General features: G+C 51.7%; 1 protein-coding gene across 2 annotated transcripts in view; it reads right to left on the reverse strand.

The window, feature by feature from the left end:
- Positions 1-24,063, reverse strand: part of RNF213 (ring finger protein 213) — a 2,329,248-nt gene that overhangs the window by 654,456 nt on the left and 1,650,729 nt on the right. The window lies entirely within an intron of this gene.

Below are 24,063 nucleotides of genomic sequence, written 5' to 3' on the forward strand. Positions count from 1 at the left end.
TGGCTCGACAGTCCCGGCAAGACCGGGAGTCATGGTCGGTCTCCAGGCAGTAGAGGCAAACATCATGGGGGTCCGCCACTGACATGTTACAACGGCAGGCCACACAAGACTTAAAGCCAGGCATCCCTACGTGCACCAGGAGAAAAAAGGGGAGACAAAAAGTCTCAAAAGAGTAGTCAAAAAGTGACTAAGGTACGTGCTCTATCCGGATCTGCGCTTGCTGGCACGGAAAAAGAAAGAACTGATGAGTGGCGCCTAAGTAGTCTATGTGACGTCATCTCGGCACTTACGACGCCAGCGACGGACGCGGAGCCGCACAACACCACCTACTGACGGGCAGGGGTACTGCTACAAAAACTTTCCGGATCCAGTCTGACGCCTGGGGATATTCTATGGTAAGGAATCTATCACTAACGTGTCTCTTTCAGATTGACTCTGAAACCGAAGGGTGTTTGACTCAACAACTGCAGGAAGTTCAGAGCCTTGGAATGGCTATGTTACGCTGAATGCTTGAGTGGATGATGCCTTGGTATTGTTGTGTGGGGAGAGAGTGTGGGATTTCTGGAGGAGGTTTATTTTTCATGCTGCTGAAGCCTCAAATTGCAGCGAGACCGTAAGACGTATATTCACCTCTATTTTGGACCATGCTGTATTCTATATGAAGTTATTAAAAAAACAATATGAGTCAATAAAGGAATATGCTACTTACCAGTATGCATCTGTTCTTGGCATGTAGAGCTGCAGAGTTGTACACTTAGCATAGGTCGCCATCTGGTGTTGGGCCCGGATGTTTGCAGTTTGTTTTTCTTCTTGGACAGTCTTTGGAAGTCACGAGTTTGGTGACTCCTCCTTCGGTCCGTACTGCGCATGGGCTTCGGCTCCATCCTCAGATTGTTTTTCGCCAACAGGGAAATGATGGAGCGTAGTAATAACAGTGAGAAACCCATGTGTTGTATCTAAATAAGATGTACTGGAACGGATACAGGTAGCCGGGGAGGCGGGTGGGCGTGTACAACTCTGCAGCTCTACATGCCAAGAACAGATGCATACTGGTAAGTAGCATATTCCGTTCGAGGCATATGAGCTGCAGATTGTACACTTAGCATAGATTACATAGCAGTACCCAACCTTAGCGGCGACCACCGGTATCCGTTGCAGCTGTTTGAAAAAGTGTCTTAAGTACAGCCTGGCCCACCCTAGCTTGCTGCTTGGAATGCACATCTACACAGTAGTGTTTTGTGAAGGTGTGCGGTGTAGACCATGTGGCTGCCTTGCAGATGTCATCTAAGGGTATATTCCCTAGAAAAGCCATAGAAGCCCCTAACTTTCTTGTAGAGTGGGCTTTAGGGGGAACAGATAATGTTCTCTTTGCCTTTTGATAGCAAATTTGTATGCATTTTACAATCCACCTAGCTATCCCTGATTTTGAAATGGGGTTGCCTTTATGTGGTGGAGAGAAGGAAACAAACAATTGTTTAGTCTTCCTGAAGGGTTGCGTTCTTTGTATGTAGTATAGTAACGCCCTTTTTACATCAAGCGTGTGTAAGGCCCTTTCTGCAACAGATTGGGGTTGCGAAAAGAAGACAGGTAATTCCACTGATTGATTGAGGTGGAAGGGGGAAATGACTTTGGGCAGAAACTTCGGATTTGTGCGAAGTATGACCTTGCTGTGATGCATTTGTATGTAGGGTTCCTGTATGGTGAACGCTTGTATTTCACCAACCCTTCTAAGGGAAGTGATAGCTACAAGGAAAGCTGTTTTCCAGGTGAGAAACTGTAGCTCACATTTGTGCATTGGTTCGAAGGGCGGACCCATTAGACGTGTAAGAACTAAATTTAGATTCCATACAGGGGAAGGTGGTGCCCTGGGAGGAATTACTCGTTTAAGGCCTTCCATGAAGGCTTTAATAGCGGGCACTCTGAAGAGTGATAAATGCTGCCTGTTTTGTAGATAGGCAGCGATCGCTGCTAGGTGTAGGCGTATGGATGAATATGCCAGGTTACACCTGTGAAGATGGAGCAGATAGCATATTATGTGCTGTATGGATGCATCTAGAGGGTTGATTGTATTGTTACGGCAGTAAATTACAAATCTTTTCCACTTTGCGGCATAGCATGCTCTAGTGGTAGGACGTCTGGCTTCCATGATGATGTTCATGCAATCAGGGGGAAGGTTAAGGTATCCGAATTCTAGGATTTCAGGAGCCAGATCGCCAGGTTGAGCTGAGCTGGGTCCGGGTGCCTGATTTCTCCATGGTTCTGGGTTAGGAGGCATGGGGATAGATGCAGTTTTTGATGTGGTACCACTGACAGTTGTAGTAGCGTGGTGTACCACGGCTGCCTGGCCCACGTCGGAGCTACCAGAATGAGTGTGAGGGAGTGCTGTTGTAGCTTCCTGACCACTAATGGAATTAGTGGGAGAGGTGGAAAGGCGTATGCAAATCTGCCTGACCAGTTCATCCATATCGCATTGCCCTTGGACAATGGGTGTGGGTATCTGGCGGCGAAGCTTGGGCATTTTTTGTTTTCGTGGGTGGCGAAGAGGTCTATCTGAGGGTGCCCCCACTGTTGGAAGAATGGGTGAAGAACTTGTGGATGCAGTTCCCATTCGTGTAGTTGTTGTGTTTGTCTGCTGAGCAGATCTGCCATGGTGTTTTGTACGCCTGGAACGTGCTGTGCCAGGAGAAAGATGTTTTGGGGAATTGCCCATCTCCATATGCTCTGGGCTAAGCGGGAGAGCTGGGGAGAGTGTGTCCCCCCCTGTTTTTGTATATAATACATCGCAGTCATATTGTCTGTGCGAATGAGGACTGCTTTGCCCGAAATCTGTTTTTGGAAAGATTTTAGGGCTAGAAAGATCGCCAAGAGCTCCAGGTGGTTGATGTGGAGCGATTTTTGCTGTGGCGTCCATAGACCTTGCATGGTGAGGTGTAGGAGGTGCGCTCCCCAGCCGGAGAGCGATGCGTCCGCTGTTAGAATCACCTGAGGAACCGGGTCCAGGAACGGCCGCCCTTTGGAAAGGTTTGTGGTGTTCCACCACTGCAGAGAGTGATGTGTGCGGCCGTCCACCAACACCAGATCCGTCAGCTGACCCTGGGCCTGGTTCCACTGTTGTGCTAGGCACTCTTGAAGTGGACGCATGTGGAGTCTTGCATGGGGCACTATGAAGATGCAAGACGCCATCATTCCTATGAGCTTCATAAACACTCTTGCTGGAAGAGAGTGTTGAGGAAGGAATGTTTTGCGTAAGGCTTGAATGCTTGTGATTCTGGCTGAGTTTGGATAGGCAATACCCTTGGAGGTGTCTATAGTGGCCCCGAGATATTGCTTTGTGTGAGATGGTATGAGGTGGGACTTTTGGTAGTTCACCGTGAAGCCTAGCTGGTGGAGCAGTTGGATGGTGCTGTTTGTATGTTGCACACATTGGTCGTAGGACGCGGCTTTTATCAGCCAGTCTTCCAGGTAAGGGAAGACGTGAATGTGTTGACGTCTGAGGTGTGCTGCTACTACTGCTAGGCATTTGGTAAACACCCGTGGTGCGGTGGTGACCCCGAAGGGGAGAACCGTGAATTGGTAATGTTGCCCGTCCACCACGAACCTGAGGTATTTCCTGTGAGAGGGGTGTATTGGAATGTGAAAGTATGCGTCTTTCAGATCCAAGGTTGTGAGAAAGTCTCCCTGGCAGAGGAGTGGGAGGACTTGCTGTAGGGTGACCATGTGAAAATGGTCTGAATGTATGTAGGCATTTAGAGGCCGGAGGTCGAGAATGGGTCTGAGGGTCCCGTCTTTCTTTGGTATTAAGAAATATACGGAGTAGACCCCTAGATTTTGTTGATTGACGGGGACCTGTTCTATATTGTGTTTTTGGAGGAGTGAGAGTACCTCTTGTTTGAGCAGTGTGGAATGTTCTTGAGACATTGGACGGTGCCTTGGTGGGATATTGGGTGGGGTAGATGTTAGTTCGAGACAGTACCCTGACCGAATGATTTGGGTCACCCATTTGTCCGATGTTATGGACTCCCATACGTGGATAAAGTTTTGTAGTCTGCCCCCGACCGGAGTGGAATGGTCTGGGGGGAGCGGAGGGGAGTCATTGTGCGGGGGGGGTGGCAGAACGGGTGTTGTTGGTTTTGCCCCTGCCCTTATTGTTGTTACCCCTGTAACCACCTCTCTGATTGCCCTTTGAAAAGGTATTTTGAGGAGGGGACTTGTAGGAGGTAGAGGCGTTATCGGTGGAGGAGCCTCTGCCTGTGCCACGAAAGGACGAGCGTCGAAAGGAACGTTTGGAGGCTTGTGTTTGGAGTGCCCCCATAGACTTTGCTGTGTCTGTGTCTTTCTTCATCTTTTCGAGCGCTTCGTCTACCTTTGGCCCAAAGAGTGTTTCCTGGTCAAAGGGGTGATTGAGTATGGATGCCTGGACTTCAGGCTTGAACCCTGAGATCCTGAGCCAGGCGTGGCGACGAAGCAGGACACTGGTATTTATGGCCCTAGAAGCAGTGTCGGCTGCATCGAGGGCACACTTAATGGAGGTGTTTGTAATTAGTTTACCCTCTTGTATCAGGTCATGAGCCTTGTGCTTGTATTTTTCTGGAAGGTGCTGCATAAGAGCCTCTAGTTCGTCATAGTGTGCTCTATCATATCGCGCAAGCAGTGCTTGTGTGTTTGCAATGCGCCACATGTTTGCAGCTTGGGAGGCGGTGCGTTTACCAGACGCGTCCAGAAGTTTAGATTCTTTGTCTGGCGGTGGGGCATCTCCTGAGGATTGGGAGTTAGCCCGCTTTCTAGCTGTGGAGACAACTAGGGAATCTAGGGGAGCAGGGCCCTTGATGTAAGCAGGGTCTGTGGGTGCCGCCTTATACTTCTTCTCTATTCTAGGGTTCAGTACTCTGGCTCTGACAGGGTCTTTGAACACCTCTGTAGCGTGCTTGGTGACACCCTTAAGCATGGGTAAAATGGAAGTGGATTTGTCTTGTATATCAAATGTATCCAGTAGGAAGTCTTCTTCTACTGGTTCACTGTGCATGTCCACCCCATGGTAGTGTGCTGCTCTCTGCACTAAATGGTGAAACCCTAAGGAGTCCTCTGGAGGAGACGGTCTTGATGGGTATAGGTCGTCCTGAGGTACATTGGGTATATCAGGGTTATTGTAATCCTCCCATGGATCTGGGGTCCCTGGTGGAGTGGGATCCATTGGGGCGTCCGCCGGGTAATTGTCCGGATCCCCATCATCCGGATCTGGGGATGGGGTCGGATCGTAGTGAGGCACAGGTGGCGGAGACCTGTGAGGTGGAGGCGGTGGAGGAGGTGGAGGGGGTAGGGGAGGCGGTGGTGGGGAGGGCACTCTGAGGGGAGAAGTAGCAGAGTCCTTCCTTTTGGGTGGAGGAGGAGGAGCCGGAGCATCAAGGCGTCTTTTCTTGGTAGTTAAAGTCAAAAGCCCAGTCTTTGGATCTTTGGACAAAGTCTTTTGTAAAGGGTCTGGTGTAAACAGAGCCAATGGTGTCGAGTCGTCTGTCGGCACCGGTGATTTCGGAACCGGGGGTTTCAATGGTCTGTGTGCGCCATGCTTTTTTGAGGTCTCCGGGTGTTTCGGCGTCGAATGATGTTTTGGCGCCGGAGCAGCGGTGCCGACAGATTTGTGTTTGTGTTTGGTCGGCACCGAGTGTCCAGGCTTCGGCACCGGTGGTTTCGGAGTCGAGCTGGATTTTGCAGTCTTCGGTGCCGGATGCTGTTTTTCGGCACCGGGTGTCGGCTGGCTCGATCCCGAGCTGCCATGAGACTTTGGGAGCTTCGACACCGGGCCCGAAGGTGGGGTGATCGAAGTTTTGGTTTTGGTTTTGCCCAGGCCGGCAGGCGAGGGAGTAACCTGAGTCTCTTTGGTTTTCGGCGTGGGGGTAGGAGGGGGCATATTACTCACGGCCCGCTGCGCTGGTGTAATGTCCTCCACGTCGGAGTCGTCGGCCTCGGAAGCGCTGACGACGTCTTCCTCCTGCTCGGTGTGTGTTTGCCCCGAAGCTTCGGCGTCGTCTCCGAAGATGTCCGGTGGAGCTGCAGAGGATGAGTGCGCCATGGTGCGTCGAGCTCTTCGATCTCGGATGGTCTTCTTCGATCGAAAAGACTTGCAGGCGGGGCAGTCTCTGGCCTCGTGTTCCGGAGAGAGGCAAAGGTTACACACCTGATGGAGGTCGGTGTGGGGAAATTTAGACCCACATTTTGGGCACTTTTTGAACGGAGTCCTTTCCATCGGCCGGGACCGGAGTCGCGGAGGGCCCGAAGGCCGGTGTCGATGTACGGGATGGAGAAAGTGCCGCTTCGAGAGATGAAGATGATGAAGGAACTCGAAGAATGAATATGCTACTTACCAGTATGCATCTGTTCTTGGCATGTAGGGCTGCTGACATTCATATCTGTGCATAGATCGCCGCCTAGTGTTGGGTCCGGATGTTTGCACGTTGTTGTCCTGGAAGAGTCTTCGAAGTATCCTTGGATAGGTGACTCCTCCCCTGGACTACAGTGCGCATGGGCATCCTCTCCATCCTCAGATTGTTTTTCGCCATTGTGGCAGTGATGGAGTAGATACAGAAAGTGATGACCATGCTTGCAGTAATTCTGAGAGCTGCAGCTGCGACAGGCGCCGGGGAGGAGGGAGGGCGATATGAATGTCAGCAGCCCTACATGCCAAGAACAGATGCATACTGGTAAGTAGCATATTCAGTTCGAGGCATGTGGGCTGCTGAATTCATATCTGTGCATAGAATACATAGCAGTGCCCTCTATTAGCGGCGGCTACCGGTGCCAGCTGCAGCGGTCTGAAAAAGTGTCTTGAGAACAGCCTGTCCTACAGCTGCCTGCTGTTTTGACTGCACATCTACACAATAGTGTTTTGTAAATGTGTGTGTAGTGGACCATGTGGCTGCTCTGCATATATCATGCAGGGGAATATTTCCTAGGAAGGCCATGGAAGCCCCCAACTTACGTGTTGAGTGGGCTCGTGGTGGAATAGTTAATGTGCGTTTTGCCTTTTGATAACAGATTTGAATACACTTAACTATCCATCTGGCTATCCCTGCTTTGGAGATGGCGTTACCTTTGTGGTGTGGGGCAAAGGCAACGAACAGTTGTTTTGTCTTCCTGAATGGTTTAGTCCTGTCGATGTAGTACATGAGGGCCCTCCGTACATCTAGTGTATGTAGTGCCCTTTCTGCAACAGTTTGTGGGTTTTGGAAGAAAACGGGCAGTTCAATAGTCTGATTCATGTGGAACTGCGATATTACCTTGGGCATGAATTTGGGGTTGGTACGTAGTACGACCCTGTTGGCGTGAACCTGAATAAATGGCTCTTGAACGGTTAGTGCCTGGAGTTCACTAACTCTTCTTAGGGAAGTGATCGCTACTAGGAAGGCCACTTTCCAGGTAAGGAATTGAATCTCGCATGAGTGTAGCGGTTCAAAGGGTGGACCCATCAGGCGTGTGAGGACCAAGTTGAGGTTCCACATTGGAGCCGGTGGGTGACTAGGTGGAATGACTCGTTTGAGCCCTTCCAAGAATGCTTTGATGGCAGGCACTCTGAATAGAGAGAGGTGCTGCCTGGTTTGCAGGTAGGCTGATATTGCGGTCAAATGGACACGTATAGAGGTGTACGCCAGATTGCATCGGTATAGGTGTAAGAGGTAACAGATGATGTTGTGGATGGATGCGTCCAGCGGGTTGATGTCATTATTACCGCAATAAATGACGAACCTTTTCCATTTGGCTGCATAGCAAGCCCTGGTAGTGGGTCTCCTGGCCTCCTTGATGATGTCCATACAGTCAGGTGGCAGGTTGAGATAGCCAAACTCTAGGACTTCAGGAGCCAGATCGCCAGGTTCAGCTGTTGCGGATCTGGGTGCTGAACCTCTCCATGGTTCTGCGTCAAATGCGCGGGTTTGATCCGCAGCCTTTGATGCGGCACCACGGAAAGTTCGAGGAAGGTGGTGTACCACGGCTGGCGTGCCCACGTGGGAGCAACTAGGACGAGTGTCAGGGAGTGTTGTCGTAGTTTGCGAGCCACCAGCGGTATCAGCGGCGCTGGGGGAAAAGCGTACGCAAATCTGCCGGACCAGTTCATCCATATCGCATTGCCCTGCGACTGCGGATGTGGGAATCTGGCGGCGAAGCTTTGGCATTTTGCGTTTTCGCTTGTCGCGAATAGGTCTATCTCTGGATGACCCCACTGCTGGAAGTACGGTTGGAGTACTGATGGGTGTAACTCCCACTCGTGCATCTGGTGGCTGTGTCTGCTGAGCAGATCCGCCATCTGGTTGTCCTTGCCGGGGAGGTGTTCCGCCATGAGGAACATGTTCCTCTGAATGGCCCACTTCCACATGCTCTGAGCCAGATGAGACAACTGTGGAGAGTGTGTTCCTCCCTGCTTCTGTATGTAGTACATGGCAGTCATGTTGTCCGTCCGGATCAACACGACTTTGTTGCACAGATGTACTTTGAATGCCTTCATGGCCAGGAAGATTGCCATCAGTTCCAGAAGGTTGATGTGCATCTTCTTTTGTTGTGTCGTCCATAGTCCCTGCACTGTGTAGTGGAGTACATGAGCTCCCCATCCCTGGAGAGACGCGTCCGCTGTCAGTACTATTTGCGGAACAGGCTCTTGGAACGGTCGGCCCTTGCAAAGGTTTTGTGGATTCCACCAATGCAGAGAGTTGTATGCCCGACCGCTCACCAACACTAGGTCTTTCAACTGTCCTTGAGCCTGATTCCACTGACGTGCTAGGCACTCCTGAAGTGGGCGCATATGTAACCTCGCGTGCGGGACTATGAAGATGCAGGAGGCCATCATGCCTATCAACTGCATAAACACTCGCGCTGGAAGCGAGTGATAGGGTTTGAACTTGGAGATCAGCAGTTGTATGCTGTTGATCCTCACTAAATTTGGCTGAGCTGTGGCCGCCAGAGTGTCTATAGTCGCACCTAGGTACTGTTGTACGTGTGCGGGCTGGAGATGGGACTTTGGGTAATTTAGTGAGAATCCCAGACTGTGAAGAAGGTGAATGGTGCGGGACATGTGGCTTGCACATTGCTGGGCTGACTTCGCTTGAACGAGCCAGTCGTCTAGGTAGGGGTAGACGTGTATATGCTGCCTCCGTAAATGTGCCGCCACCGTAGCTAGGCACTTCGTGAAAACCCTGGGCGCTGTTGTCACGCCGAAGGGAAGGACTTTGAACTGATAGTGCTGCCCCTGAACAGTGAACCTGAGGTATTTTTTGTGTGAGGGGTGGATGGGTATGTGAAAGTACGCATCCTTGAGGTCCAGTGAGGCTAGGAAGTCTCCCTGCTTGAGAAGCGGAAGGACTTGCTGTAGGGTGAGCATGTGAAAGTGCTCCGAAAGAATGTACTGGTTCAGGGGTCTCAGGTCTAATATCGGCCTGAGCGACCCGTCATTCTTTGGAATTAAAAAGTAGAGGGAGTACACCCCAGTACCCTGCTCGTGGGTGGGGACGACCTCTATAGCGCCTTTTAGAAGCATACTTTGCACCTCTTGCTGTAAGAGCGTTAAGTGCTCTGAGGACATAGGACGGTTTCTTGGTGGTATTGTGGGTGGAGTGGAGGTTAACTCCAGACAGTAACCGTATTTTATAATATCTTTGACCCACCTGTCCGTGGTGATGGAGTTCCACGTGGACAGGAACCTTTGTAGTCTTCCCCCGACAGGTGTTATGTGGTCGGGAGGAAGGGAGAGGGCGTCACTGCTTGTTCTTGGGGGAGGACCTGGTGTTGCCGTAGCCACGTCCTCTGCCCTTTGTACTGGAGCCACGATATCCACCTCGGGAGTTTTTATCGTAGGTGGTCTGTGTATTGCCTTTGTTATACGTTTGTTGTGACCCCTGTCCTCTACCTGCCCCCTTGTTTCCGGGGCGACGAAAGGAGCCGCTCCGAAAGGACTGAGTTTGGAGGGCGCCCATGGACTTTGCAGTGTCCGTGTCCTTTTTTATCTTTTCGAGGGTGGTGTCAACCTCTGGGCCGAATAAATAGTCGGGGTTGACGGGCTGGTTCAGTATGTTATTTTGTACCTCAGGCTTGAATCCTGAGATTCGTAGCCAGGCATGTCGTCGCAGCATGACGCTTGTGTTTATGGCCCTGGCAGCAGTGTCTGCAGCATCTAGTGCACATTTGATGGAAGCATTTGTGAGTAGCTGCCCCTCTCTGACAAGAATTTCTGCACCTTCTTTGAACTGGTCAGGGAGATGTTGGAGTAGTTGCTCCAATGTGTCATAGTGCGCTCTATCGTAGCGAGCGAGGAGCGCTTGAGTGTTGGCTATGCGCCATATGTTGGCAGCCTGGGCGGCAACTCACTTGCCGGAGGTCTCTAGCACCTTGGACTCTTTGTCCGGGGGAGGAGCGTCACCTGTCATTTGCGAGTGTGCCCTCTTGCGAGCATTCGCTACGACGATGGAGTCGAGTGGTAATTGTCCTTTGATGTAAGTAGGATCCCCAGGTGCTGATCTGTATTTTTTATCAATCCTGGGGTTTATCACTCGTGCCCTGGTGGGTTCCTTGAAAATGTCCTTAGCTGGTTTGAGGACCCCCTTAAGCATTGGCAGAGTTTTTACATGTCTTTCTGAGGATGCAAAAGTGTCCATTAGAAAGTCATCCTCGATGGTATCTGAGTGAAGCTGTACCCCATGGTTATTCGCAGCACGTTCAATAAGAGCGTTGAACGCCGCAGTATCCTCCGTTGGAGATGTTTTTGCCCCATAGAGTTGTGGGTCCTGTGTATCGAGAGGTGCACTGGGGTCTGCAGGGTCGCCCCAAGTTTGATCAGGGTCCTGCTGGTCATCAGGGTCTGTGTCTACATGGTAGGGTGCTTGGTCATCCATGTAGTCCTCCAATGCATCCGTGTCGGAGCGCGTGGGGGAGAACCGGGGTGGATCCTGGTAGGAGGAATGGAACGGTTCATAAAGGAGAGGTTCCGATTCCACCGGCAGCTTCCTTTTTAGTGGGATCCTGAAAGGGTCCAATGGCGGTTCCGAAGTTATCCTTCGGTCGTGGAGAATCATCCTGCCAGTGTCGGCGTCGATGACCCGTGACGGAGACGTCTCGTCCGGTGGAACCGGAGTCTGGGTAACCCGTGTCCTGAGTTGGAACATCTTCGGGATTGTTGACGGAGGCAAGCCGAAGGTAATGTTGGCTGGCCCCGTAGAGGTTGCTGGAGCTCCGATCGTGCCGGAACCCGACGGGTCTTTGAGGGCCGCCTTGGTTTTGTTGCTTTGCGTCGCAGCAGGCCGCACTTGGGGCGTCTTTGAGGCTTTGGCACCGGGCAGGTTCGTAGAGCCGGGCGCGGATTTTTTCGGTGCCGGCGGGTCCTCGAGTCGAGGTGTGGCGATCACCGTCGACGTCCTCGATAGGTGAGGCATCTGCGTCGTCGAGGGAGCGACGCGAGGCGAAGCGGGCGGTATTGCCCTCGGTGTTGTTGGCGTCGGTAGCCGAGTAGGTTTCTCGGTGCCGATGGCCTTTTTCCGCTTGTCGACTCCGATGTCGCCCGATTCCAGTTCGGCACCGAAGTCCCTCTTGGTGCGGTCGGTGCCGACGCGTTGCGCTGGCGTCGAAGGCGTGGAAGGCCTCGATCCCAGTAGCGCTACTTTCAGTTTCGGTTTCGTATGAACCGGAGCAGCTTTCGGTTTCGGTTTTGTGGTAGGGAAACCAGCTGGCTTATGCAGCAATGGCTGCTGCTGAACGTCCGAGGCCGGGCCCGAGGGCGGGGCCGAAGAACTACGGGATGGGTATCGGGTAAGGCCCGAAGGCGATCCCTCGACCGGAGCCAAAGGCTGTGGCGCTGGTGTTTCTTCGGTTTGAACAGGTAGGCCTTGTTCATCATTGGAGCTACTCTCTTCGGCCCCTAAGGCCTCCTCGTCGTCTCCTACCTCGGTGTCGTCTTCACCTCTGTGGAAGAGTGACTCATCGCCCTCGTCCGATCCGGGGTCGTGTTCGGAAACGGGACTGGAGGGTATGACTTCTAAGTCTTCGACGTCGGCCTCGTCGAAGATGTCTGTTGGGGCCGGTGCCGCGTGCCGCGCCTCGAGTCTCGCCGCTCTTCGGTTCCTTAGAGTCTTCTTGGAACGGAACCGGGCACAGGCCATGCATGTCGATTCGTCGTGGTCCGGCGAAAGGCATTTGTTGCACACCGGATGGACGTCGATGTGTGGGTACTTCGCATTGCATACCGGACACCTTTTGAATGGCGTCCTGGATTCCATCGTCGAAGTAGTCGATGGACAGGTAAATGCGAAAGAAGTCGGTGCTGAGAGTTAGTAAACTAACAAAATGCTATCGAAACCCGATCGATAAACAGTACCGACGCGAACTAAAGGCCTTTTGGCCTCGACCAAATATTTTCCTAACTTGAGCTAAGATAGCACATCCGAACCCAATGGCGGAAAAAAACAATCTGAGGATGGAGAGGATGCCCATGCGCACTGTAGTCCAGGGGAGGAGTCACCTATCCAAGGATACTTCGAAGACTCTTCCAGGACAACAACGTGCAAACATCCGGACCCAACACTAGGCGGCGATCTATGCACAGATATGAATTCAGCAGCCCACATGCCTCGAACTCGAGGATTTTCCGTCGAGGCTGGAACCGTAGAAGTTCGAAGCCGGAGCACGAAGTATCACATCCGAGCCCGATGGCGGAAAAAAACAATCTGAGGATGGAGCCGAAGCCCAAGCCCATGCGCAGTACGGACCGAAGGAGGAGTCACCAAACTCGTGACTTCCAAAGACTGTCCAAGAAGAAAAACAAACTGCAAACATCCGGGCCCAACACCAGATGGCGACCTATGCTAAGTGTACAATCTGCAGCTCATATGCCTCGAACATATTGTTTACAAAAAACATACAAGCTTAGGTTGTTGACAGATCCAGCACTGGCGCAGTCGCTTAAAGCTGGCATTATATTAAATAAGTAAGATAGTTACATTCGGTATCACTCTTACTGGAGGATACGCCCCCTCCCCCCTTATGAATCCTCAGTTCTCAGATGAGGAGAAGTGAATGACATAAATGAAGGGAAACGGGCAGTGAGCAAACTCTAACTTGGCATCTAATTAATTGCCAAACGTCTGCACCACAGAATGGGAAAGTGGGCATCTGGAGAGAAATATGTGGGTATCCTCGAGCAGCAACATAACTAAAGGTAAATAATAACTTTTTTTCTGATGGGTACTTCTACTTGAATCTACCTCATCTTCAGAACAAGTAAACAAAGCATCCTACCCAAACATTTGAGGTGGGTATGAGCAGCAGAGTACACCAGGTAGTCCTGCAGGACAGAGCAAACAAAATGAACCACCCTGTGAACCTGAGAATCAAGGAATTATAACCTGGTGGTCTATGTACAAGAGCCCATGTAACAACTTTAAACATGTCCAAACCAGAAACCGTCTTAGACAGAGCTGTAGGTGCAGCTATCACTCTATTCTGGTTTTCCCTGAAAAGTTCTTTACAGGTTGACTGTTTATAGTAGGCCATTCGTTAAGTAACAGGGCTTCAGAAATTCCCAGCTGTTTTGGAAATCTAGTAAACACCAGGAATCTTTGATTTTTGAATGTGGAAAATCAGTGTGATATGGTAGGTAGTTGAGAAAGTTTGATATTCATTTTTGTGTTGTCTTCACTTAAGATGCGGTATTGATGCTCAATGAACGAGTCAGAATCAGCTGAAGAATGTTTAGACTTGGTAAATTGAGGACTTACCTGATTTTATTTTGACATTATATTTTATGTACACAAAAAAAGATAATGGGAGACTGCTGCTCTTGTTGCTGATTTTATCGGCAAATCTGACTTATTTGTTGGTTTACTGCTTCAACAAACATTTGCCTGAACAATTTTATTTAATAATAATGAGGACAACAATTGTTAAATTAAGTGGGCTCTGTTATCACATTGTATTGCTTTTTTCACTTTTGAACAAATAGTGTAACATGCTGGGAACTTCAGATCTATGTGTGCTGTTTCAAATATAAATGTAAATATAAATTATTTGTGTAAAAAGAAGTGGAACAGCATACTACCCTGATTTTTGCAACAGTATGGGCTAAGATTTAATCATTGTGCATCTAATGCATCTGTTGTATTGTTCAACAACAGTAAAAAAACAACTATTATAAGAGTTGAGACTCATTTTTATAAACTTTGTTTTTAAGTGGTGTTATATATATTAAGGGCCTTGAAGTACTGGTTTTGTACTGCCTAAATACTACAAAACAGACCATGGTTGATTGGGCTCCTGCTGACCATTTAAAAAAATGATGAAAGCTTGAAGTGCCTAATAGCACAAGTTACTTACTTGTGAAACGATATATCTGTAAGAGACATTAGTTAGTGGTAGATTCCTTACCTTAGAATATCCCCAGGCGTCAGACTGGATCCGAAAAGTTGTGTACAGAACTGATGTCAGCGCGCGTGGGCGTGTCTAAGTAGCTCTGACGACGTCATCTCGGCGGCTACGATGCCAGTGATGTACGACGACGCCTACCGACGCGCAGGGGTACTGCTGACGAAAACTTTTCACGTCTTTGGCAGCCCGCAAATATGCGATGCGATGATCTTCGGTCGCGAGCACTCAGCGGCAGCAGCACGATGATTTTTCATACGCGCTTCAACTGCGGCGGCTCGCAAATGGGCGTTAGCGCCGATTTTCAGCACTCTCTACTCTGTAGTAGAACTAGCGGCCTTGGAACTCACAGGAGCCTCATCTGCAGATAGAAATCCTCGCTGGGAGGAAACCGGAGGCTGGTGGAGGAGTTTGATGTGCCTGAGACTCCAGCAGGAGGCTAGCTCTCTTCTAGCCCTTGGGTGATTGCTTTAGCAAGTTGAAGAACAAGTTACTAACCTTCGGTAACGATGTATCTGTAAGAAACATTAGTTAGTTAGATTCCTCACCTTAGAATATCCCCAGGCGTCAGACTGGATCCGGAAGATTTTTCGTCAGCAATACCCCTTGCGCGTCGCTAGGCGTCGTCTGCGGCTCCGCGTCCGTCGTCGGCGTCGTGCGCCGGGATGACGTCGTCGGAGTACTTAGACGCCGCCCTCGCGCGCTGACGTCAGTTCTTGTACATAGCCTTCCGCGCCAGGAACGCAGAGCCATGCAAAGACCGACACTGGTGCCAAAAATAAAATCTAGGGGCCTGAAAGGACAACCTTAACCCTAGATGTCAGTTCGCAGAACGGGGAGGATGGGAGGGTCGGTGAGGAATCTAACTAACTAATGTTTCTTACAGATACATCGTTACCGAAGGTTAGTAACTTGTTCATCTGAAAGAAACACGTTAGTTAGATTCCTCACCTTAGAATAGATACCCAAGCAATACCATCCCCGGTGGTGGGTCTGCGAACCAAGATCACACCAGAAAGTCCTGGAGGACAGAACGGCCAAAAAAGCCATCCCTCCGGACTTGGCTGTCAAGGCAATAATGCCTGGCAAACGTGTGTAGCGAAGCCCACGTCGCCGCCTGACAGATGTCCTGCAAAGGGACTCCCCGTCACAAGGCAGTAGTAGCCGCCGTGGCCCGAGTAGAATGGGCGCGCAGCCCAACAGGAGGGTCCTTTTTAGCCAAGGAATAGCAGATTTTTATACACAAAACGACCCACCGAGAGATGGTTCGTTTGTGCACAGCTTTCCCCTTCTTAGCGCCCACGTACCCAACAAAAAGCTGGTCGTCCACCCGGAACTGTTTTGTGCGGTCCAGATAAAAGGAGAGCGCACGTTTTGGGTCCAGACGGTGGAGCCTCTCTTCCTCTTTGGAAGGATGCGGAGGCGGAAAGAAGGTGGGCAAGGTGACAGACTGCCCAAGGTGAAATGGAGTCACCACTTTAGGAAGAAAGGAGGGACGAGGCCGAAGGACAACCTTGTCCGGATGAACAGATAGAAAAGGAGGCTTTGAAGATAAAGCCTGGAGCTCACTCACCCGTCTAGCCGAGGTGATGGCTACCAGAAAAGCAGTCTTTAGAGTTAGAAGACGAAGAGGGCAATTGTGAAGAGGCTCAAAGGGAGCGCACATCAGGAATGTCAAAACCAGATTCAAGTCCCACTGAGGCATTACAAAAGGGACAGGAGGGAACGTGTGTGTAATGCCTTTGAGAAAGCGTGTAACCACAGGGGACTTGAAAAGAGAAGGCTGATCAGGAAGCCGCAAGAAGGCGCAGATGGCAGCAAGATAACCTTTCAGGGTGCCCAGGGCAGAGCCCTGCCGGGCCAGAGAAAGAAGGAAGAGGAGAACCTCAGAAAGAGGGGCGGAAAGGGGATCCACAGCCTGTGCTGTGCACCATGCCACAAATTTGTTCCACCGGCAGGCGTATACCGTCTTTGTGGAGGGACGCCTGGCTGCCAGAATGACATCACAGACTTCAGGAGGCAAGGCAAATGGCATCAACTGCCGCCGCTCAATCTCCACGCATGGAGGTGGAGGCTGGACAGGTTCGGGTGGAGGACCGTCCCCTGCTGCTGCGACAGAAGATCCTCCCGAAGGGGCAGACGTATCGGGGGATCGGTCAACATACTGAGTAGCTCGGGATACCAGTATCTTCGTGCCCAATCCGGAGCCACCAAGATGACTTGGGCCCGGTCGTGCCTGATCTTCTTCAGCACTCTGGGCAGAAGTGGTATAGGCGGAAAGGCGTACAACAGACCGCAACTCCACTCGTGACGAAAAGCGTCGCCGAGCGAGTGCCGCCTTGGAAATTCCAACGCGCAGAACTGCTGACATTGCGCGTTCTCTTCGGTGGCGAATAGATCTAACCAAGGCTCTCCCCACTGCTGAAAGAGACCTTGCGCCACTTCGGAGTTCAGACGCCATTCGTGATCCATCATGCACCGGCGGCTGAGTTCGTCTGCTCTGGCGTTCAGAGAGCCCGCCAGATGTTGAACCACTAGGGTGACTCCCTGGTGTTCCAGCCATGTCCAGAGGCGCAGAGCCTCCTGACAAAGGGTCCACGACCCCACCCCGCCCTGTTTGTTGCAATACCACATGGCGGTGGTGTTGTCCGTGAACACCTGCACGACACTTCCCCTGACAGAGGGAAGGAAGGCTTTCAGTGCAAGCCGGATCGCTCTCAACGCCAACAGGTTGATGTGGAGACGAGACTCCGCCGGAGACCAGAGGCCTCTGATCTCCGCCTCTCCCATATGGCCACCCCATCCCAGGAGGGACGCATCCGTCACTACGACATGCTCCGGTTGGGGAAGGGAGAGGCTCTTGCCCTTGACCCACTCGCGGTCCGTGAGCCACCACTGCAACTGCTGTGCAGTGCCCTCCGAGATCAAGACATGGTCGGACAGGTTGCCGTGATGCTGGGCCCACTGAAACTTCAGGTCCCACTGCAGAGCCCGCATGCGCCGCCTGGCGTGATGCACTAGTAGGATGCAGGAGGCCATCAGCCCCAGAAGCCGCAACACTAGCCTGACCGAAACCCGGGATAGAGGCCGAAAGATGGGAATCAGAGCCTGTATATCCCGGACCCGCTGTTCCGGTGGATGGACCCGGAACTGCGCCGAATCGAGAACCGCTCCGATGAAGAGGAGCTTCTGAGAGGGACTCAGGTGTGACTTCGGCACGTTGATGGAAAACCCCAGCAAATGCAGGAGATCCGCCGTAGTCTGGAGGTGGGAGACGACTGCCTGGGGCGAGCCCGCCTTCAACAACCGGTCGTCGAGATAGGGGAAGACTGGAACCCCTGATCTGCGCAGATGAGCTGCGACCACCGCCATCACTTTCGTGAACACCCGAGGGGCACTGGTGAGGCCGAAGGGGAGCACGGTAAACTGAAAGTGCTCTTGGCCCACCGTGAACCGCAGGTAACGCCGGTGGGCCGGCAGGACGGGGATATGGAAATATGCGTCCTGCAAGTCCAACGCTACCATCCAGTCTCCAGGGTCTAGGGCAGCTAAAACCTGAGCCAACGTTAGCATCTTGAACCTTTCCTTTCGGAGGAAGGCATTGACGTTCCGGAGGTCCAAGATAGGGCGCAGGCCCCCCTTGCCCTTCTTGGGAACCAGAAAGTAGTGGGAATAACAACCACGACCTACTTCTGGACTCGGAACGCGCTCGACGGCCCCCTTGGCCAAGAGAGCCGAAACTTCCTCGCGGAGAAGATCCAAATGATCCCCCGAGATACGGTGGTGCTGCGGTGGCATGGCTGGAGGGGTCGTCTCGAAGGGGAGGGAGTAGCCCCTTCGGACTATTTGCAGCACCCACCTGTCCGATGTTATGGACCGACAGTGGAGCAGGTGATGGCGAACTCTGCCGCCCACTGGCGTGGTATGGGCCTGAAAGCTCGGACTAGGAAGGCTTTAAAGCGGGTGCTGCCGGGGTGGATGTGGGCTGACCACGTCGGCCTCCATTTCCGCCACGGCGGAAGCCACGTCCGCGACCGCGCGCAGGTTGGTTCTGCGGCTGGTGGCTTTGCGGACGTGAGGAGGCGCCCCTTCCTTGGCCACGAAAGGGGCGAAAAGCGGAGGTGTGCGCCCGCGGAGCCGAGAGGCCCAAGGACTTGGCCGTAGCCCGGGAGTCCTTAAAGCGGTTCAGCGCACTGTCCGCCTTCTCACCAAACAGGCGAGTGCCATCAAAGGGCATGTCCATGAGGGTGTTCTGGACATCCCCGGAAAATGACGTGGACCGCATCCAGGCGTGGCGGCGGAGCGCCACCGTGGTGGAAATCGCCCGACCTAGCGAATCCGTGGTGTCAAGCCCACATCGTATGGCGTGCCGTGCTGCATCCCTCCCATCGGCCAAAGCCTGGGTAAGACGCGTCCGGACCTCCTCTGGACACAGGGGCAGCACGTCCTCCACCGTATCCCACAGGGAATGGGAATAACGGTCCAAGAGACAGGCGGTATTTAAGGACCGCAGGCCCAAACTAAGGGACGAGAACAGTTTCTTGCCAAACTGCCCGAGTCTCTTGGAATCCCGGTCCGGCGGAGCGGTCGGGAAGGAGGATTGGGAAGTAGAGGCCTGGATAACCAGACTCTCGGGGGTGGGGTGTTGGGACAGGAAACTGGGGTCGCCCGGAGCAGGGCGGTGGCGCCTGGCAACGTTCCTATCCACAGGAGGAACTGTGGAGGGCTTGGACCAGGTGCCCTGCAGAACGTCAGTGAGGGCCTCGTTGAACGGCAGCAGAGGCTCAGTGGAGCTTGCTGAGGTTTGAAGCACCTCAGTGAGGATGTTGGTCCTCACAGCCACGGCAGGCAACTCGAGCCCAAGGGCCTCAGCCGCCTTGCGCAGCACCACAGAAAATGCTGCACCCTCCTCCGAAGCCACGGTCGGAGGAGAAGTGAATCCAGCGTCTGGCGAGGTGTCCAGCCCGCTGGCCTCCCCCAGTTCATCTGCCCAGTCCTGAGAAAGCTGTGACTGAACAGCCAGAGGGTCCTCGAACCCCTCCCAGTCGCCCCCTTCTTCCGATTCCTGATAAACAGGAGGAATGATCGGAACCGGACTGTAGAGATGGTAAGTCTCAAGCGGCGTCGGATGCGGCGTCGGCGGACGCCGTGCCGGCGTCGGGTCCGGATGAGGGCTAAACCGGGGCGTCGGCGTCACAGGCGTCGGCGGCGCCGGTGACGGCGTCGGTGGTTCAGGCGTCGGCGCCGGTGGAGGAGTGACAAGGTCAACCGGCGTCGACTGGGGCCCATGCAAGGGCCCCGCGGGGACCTGCGGCGTCGAGACCGGAGTCGTCGACGGCGCCGGGGCCGGAGCCGCCGGCACGCGAGGTCCCCCAGTCGAGTCCGCGGGGCCCGAAGGCGCGCCAGCGGGCGTCGACGGCGGGGCCAGGCTCCTCATGGCCGAGAGGAAGGCACTGATCTCCGCCGGCGCCGCGTCAGCCCCAGGGACCGGAAGGTATGGGGGCGTACGCGGCGCCTGCGGCTCCGCCGGAGCCGCGGGGGTGGAACCACTAGGACCCTCGGCCGAGTCGCGCGACCGGCGAGGGGAGTCCGAAGAGCGATGTCGCCGCTTGGACTTCTTAGAGTGTTTGGACTTACCCGACGACTTGGAGCCCGACGAGCGATGGTGGCGTCGGCTAGGGCTCCGCGAGCGATCCTTGGACCTCCTCCTGGACCGGGATCGCGCACGACGCGGAGCCGAGTGGCGAAGCTCGAGAAGCTTGCGGTACCGCTCCCGCCTAGCCTTCGAAGTCAGGGCCTGACAGTCGTTGCACGACTCCGCGTCGTGGTCGAGGCCTAAGCAGTAGAGGCACCGGCGGTGGTGATCGGTCACCGACATCAGTCGATGACAATCTTCGCAAGCCTTGAACCCAGGCATCCTACCGGCACCAGATGTCGACAGACAAGGATCAAAAATGATCAAAAAGATTTAGTCAAAAAAGACTAAAAGGGGTAGCTCTCCCGGATCTGCGCTTACTGGCGCGGAAAAAAGAAGAACTGACGTCAGCGCGCGAGGGCGGCGTCTAAGTACTCCGACGACGTCATCCCGGCGCACGACGCCGACGACGGACGCGGAGCCGCAGACGACGCCTAGCGACGCGCAAGGGGTATTGCTGACGAAAAATCTTCCGGATCCAGTCTGACGCCTGGGGATATTCTAAGGTGAGGAATCTAACTAACGTGTTTCTTTCAGATATAAAAGTTCTCTTCAAATTCCTTTTCCTCTTCTTCCAAGTCCAGTAGTAACCACTGCAGGCCAATCCAAGAAACAGCACACAAGGACAGTCACCTCCTGCAGATTCCTTCAGTTACACGGACAGAGGTACTTCTTGTTGTCTAGGAGCAATACCAATTGTAGGGGTTTCAGCACAGATATTTATACCCCAAAAGTCTTTGTTCTCAGAAGCTTCAAGTCACTGAACCCAGCCAGAACCAGTTCTGCCCAGTCCTGGAGCACTTTGTTTACCAGGCTGCATCCTTCCTTTCAGAAAGAGGGGGTCTGCCATCAGACGCACAGTGGGAGGTGGAGCCAGCATTCACCCTGCCAGGCACAGCCCTATTCAGGTCAAGGAGCTATCCCTCCCCAAACTCCAATGCAGATCTCTCTATTCAACCCAGGTCTGACTCAGCCTGCCCTGTCCCTCCAAAACCAGACAGCCAATACACATAACAGCAGAGCACACTGGAAGGCTTAGGAAAGAAAATACCTACTTTCTAAAAGTGGTATTTTCAAACACAGAATATAAAAATAAACTTCACTAAAAGATGTATTTTAATATTCTGAGCTCAGGCATACTAAATTCGTTTTTCTACCACGTTCTTTGGGTCAGTTAGGACTATAGAATGTAATAGTCGAACCTCCCATTCTGGCCTATGGAGAACAGGTAGCCTTACAGTAGTGAAAAACGAAATTGGGTGCAATTCACTACCAGGACATGCTACACACATCAGGGCATGTCCTATCTTACACATACAATGCACCCTACCATAGGGGTGACTCACATGATGCCAAAGGAAGGTTCAGGGGCTGGGAAGTGGGTGCACTTCACAGCCAAGATGGCAGTCCTGGACTGCACACAGACTCTGCAGTGGCAGGTCTGAGACACACTTTACAAGCTGCTTCTGTGGGTGGCGCAAACCAGCGCTGCAGGCCACCCAGCAGCATGTGGTTTACCAGCTCTGGGCACACACCGTCCCCGCTACTAGGGACTAACGGGTAAACCAAATAAGCCAATCATGGATAAACCAATTCACACGTCATATTTACACAGGGAGCATTCGCGCTGTGGCACTGAATGGCAGTGGCACAGCACCCAGAGCGAAAAATGGAAGGGAGACCCACGCCAATGGTGCCAGGTCTAACAAGTAATAACACAGAATGTTACTTTTCCACCGTTGCAATAAATGGGTGAATGCAAGTCTGAAAGCAATATAAAGAAGTGTGAATGCAATAACTCAGTTCAATAACTCCTCCTACAAGCAAAAATTGCGAACTACAATACTGTGAAAATGCCTCTGCCCACCTAAAATGGCCCGTACAGAGCAAATGTTCCATACAGAGAGCTAAGCTTAAAGGTCATAGAAAGGAGCTATCAGCTTTGACAACACAAACCTCTTTCAGATAAAAAAATTTCCAATTCCTCCAGGAACACAGGAAAATATGGTCCAGATGGGCGATTTACCGAGGAATAGTTACCACCGCTACCGCACATGGACCCTTTATAGAATGGCTCCATCATGAAAGTCCAGTCCCTGAATTGTCCAGACACTATCATACTGTTATTTGTGGTTGAATACATCCTGATTTAATCTATTTTGTGGGGTTTAAAATGCTCTGAGTCATGTTTGCATTGTTTTGCCTGCATATTTTGCAGGAGTTTCTTATAGACGCAGGTACTTTGGAATTATCCGATGCTCAACATGTTTACAGCGGGCTATGGCTCATTATGTACCTTGAAAACCTAATAAAATATGTTTAAAGAAAAAAAATCTCCAATTCCTCATACCAAGCTAGAACGTATCTGCCACAACACCTCTCCCTGACACCAACTGCACCTTATCTATCATTCTCAAATTGCAGTGCTTTACTTAACTTTAAAAATTAAAGCTTGAAGAGGAAGTTTAAACGAACCCCCAACTCACTGTGTAGCTGTAGATCGCCTACTTTGGCTAAACTGAAAAACAGTGCCTCTACCCTGGAAATAGTGTCTAGCAAGCAGGAATGGGAGATGTGTGAAACTGAAGTTTTAAGACAGTTTGTACCACTTCTAAACAACATGAATGTTCACGCAATAATGTTTAGTGAATGTGTGGCTAATTTAGACCAAGTACTAGTTTTGCAGACATCTGTTAAAGGGATATTACCTATAAATGCCATGATGCCCCCCCTTTTTTAAAGAAGGGGAAGTCCGAGGCTTGGAGTAAGAATTAAGGCCCAACTTTAGCATAACAACTTAGGATGCACCTTAGAATCCACCATGCTATTCCAGACTTTTGGATGGGGTTGCCTGGTCGGGCTGTGAAAAAGCAACAAGGCATTGCCTTGAACATAGCGAGAAACCAAATAGTGTACTCAGTTTTGAAAGGGTTTTGATTAAGAGCTCATCCTCTTCTCAATACATACATTGTGGTGAGTCGTTGCTCTCACTAAGACAAAATGATATGAAGATGTTTCATCCGACAGTGAAGCTTTGACGGGATATGGTTTTTAAGGGTTTGACATAGTGATCCATCCTATAACCATGCCCAGCGTTGCTTTGTTCATTAGTGGCCCTGGTTCCTCCTAAGGTGGCAATGGATCAGATGAAGTATCCTGGTTTGAGTCAGAATCATGTGGGAGACAGGCTGTATGGACGCAAGACAGTTTCAGCTTTTGTATTTTTAAGACTAGGATAAGCTCTTAGTTCCCCAGAAACACGCTCCTCAAATGTTAGATTCTTCATTATATGTGGTACATGCAGATAAAGGGGCCATATGAGAATATGACAACTGTCTTGGTCGATATAAATGGTGTGCTGCCTACTGTTAAGCTATTCACCCTCTTCCAGAGAAAAAGGTGAAGTGATGGATGTCAAGGTTGTGCTCCACTTCAAAACTTGTTTTTGCATCAAAGGTAGCTCGTCAACCTTTTGGGGACTTGAGCCTCTTGGTATTGGCCCAAAGGCGTTTGTGCATTGAAAATGGCGTTCGACGCTGAATAATCTCAACATTGGAGTGCATTTTCTGAACAGTGAGTATTTTTTAAAGGTGTTTTTTCAGTCAGGTGTTCTCCAATCTGTTTCTTTGTATAGAAATAAGGCTAGGTTAGAAGTCGAACCTCTAACTGAGGGACGCTGGTGGATGGAGAAGCAGTGTCTGCCAATGGCCTTAGGGGGAGCACCCAGCCCTAGCTGTCAGTGGTCAAAATCCGAGGTTTGGTCTTCGTCCTGGTTGGCAATTTTCAGAGGGCCCTTGAGAGTCTTCTTTGATATTGGAGATACATATATGTCGTAATTCACTCCTGTGTGGTCTCTTGGCTATCAGAGAGGCATCCCCTGTAGAGTAGACTTCTACAGGTACAGCAATGGAAAATGACTTGGTAGTCTTGGAGCTGCATCATAGAGTAATGTGTCCACCCTTGATCGTGCCAGTACTAAATGG

The sequence above is a fragment of the Triturus cristatus genome, chromosome 7 (genome assembly GCF_964204655.1).
Source record: "Triturus cristatus chromosome 7, aTriCri1.1, whole genome shotgun sequence".
Lineage (NCBI taxonomy): Eukaryota > Metazoa > Chordata > Amphibia > Caudata > Salamandridae > Triturus > Triturus cristatus.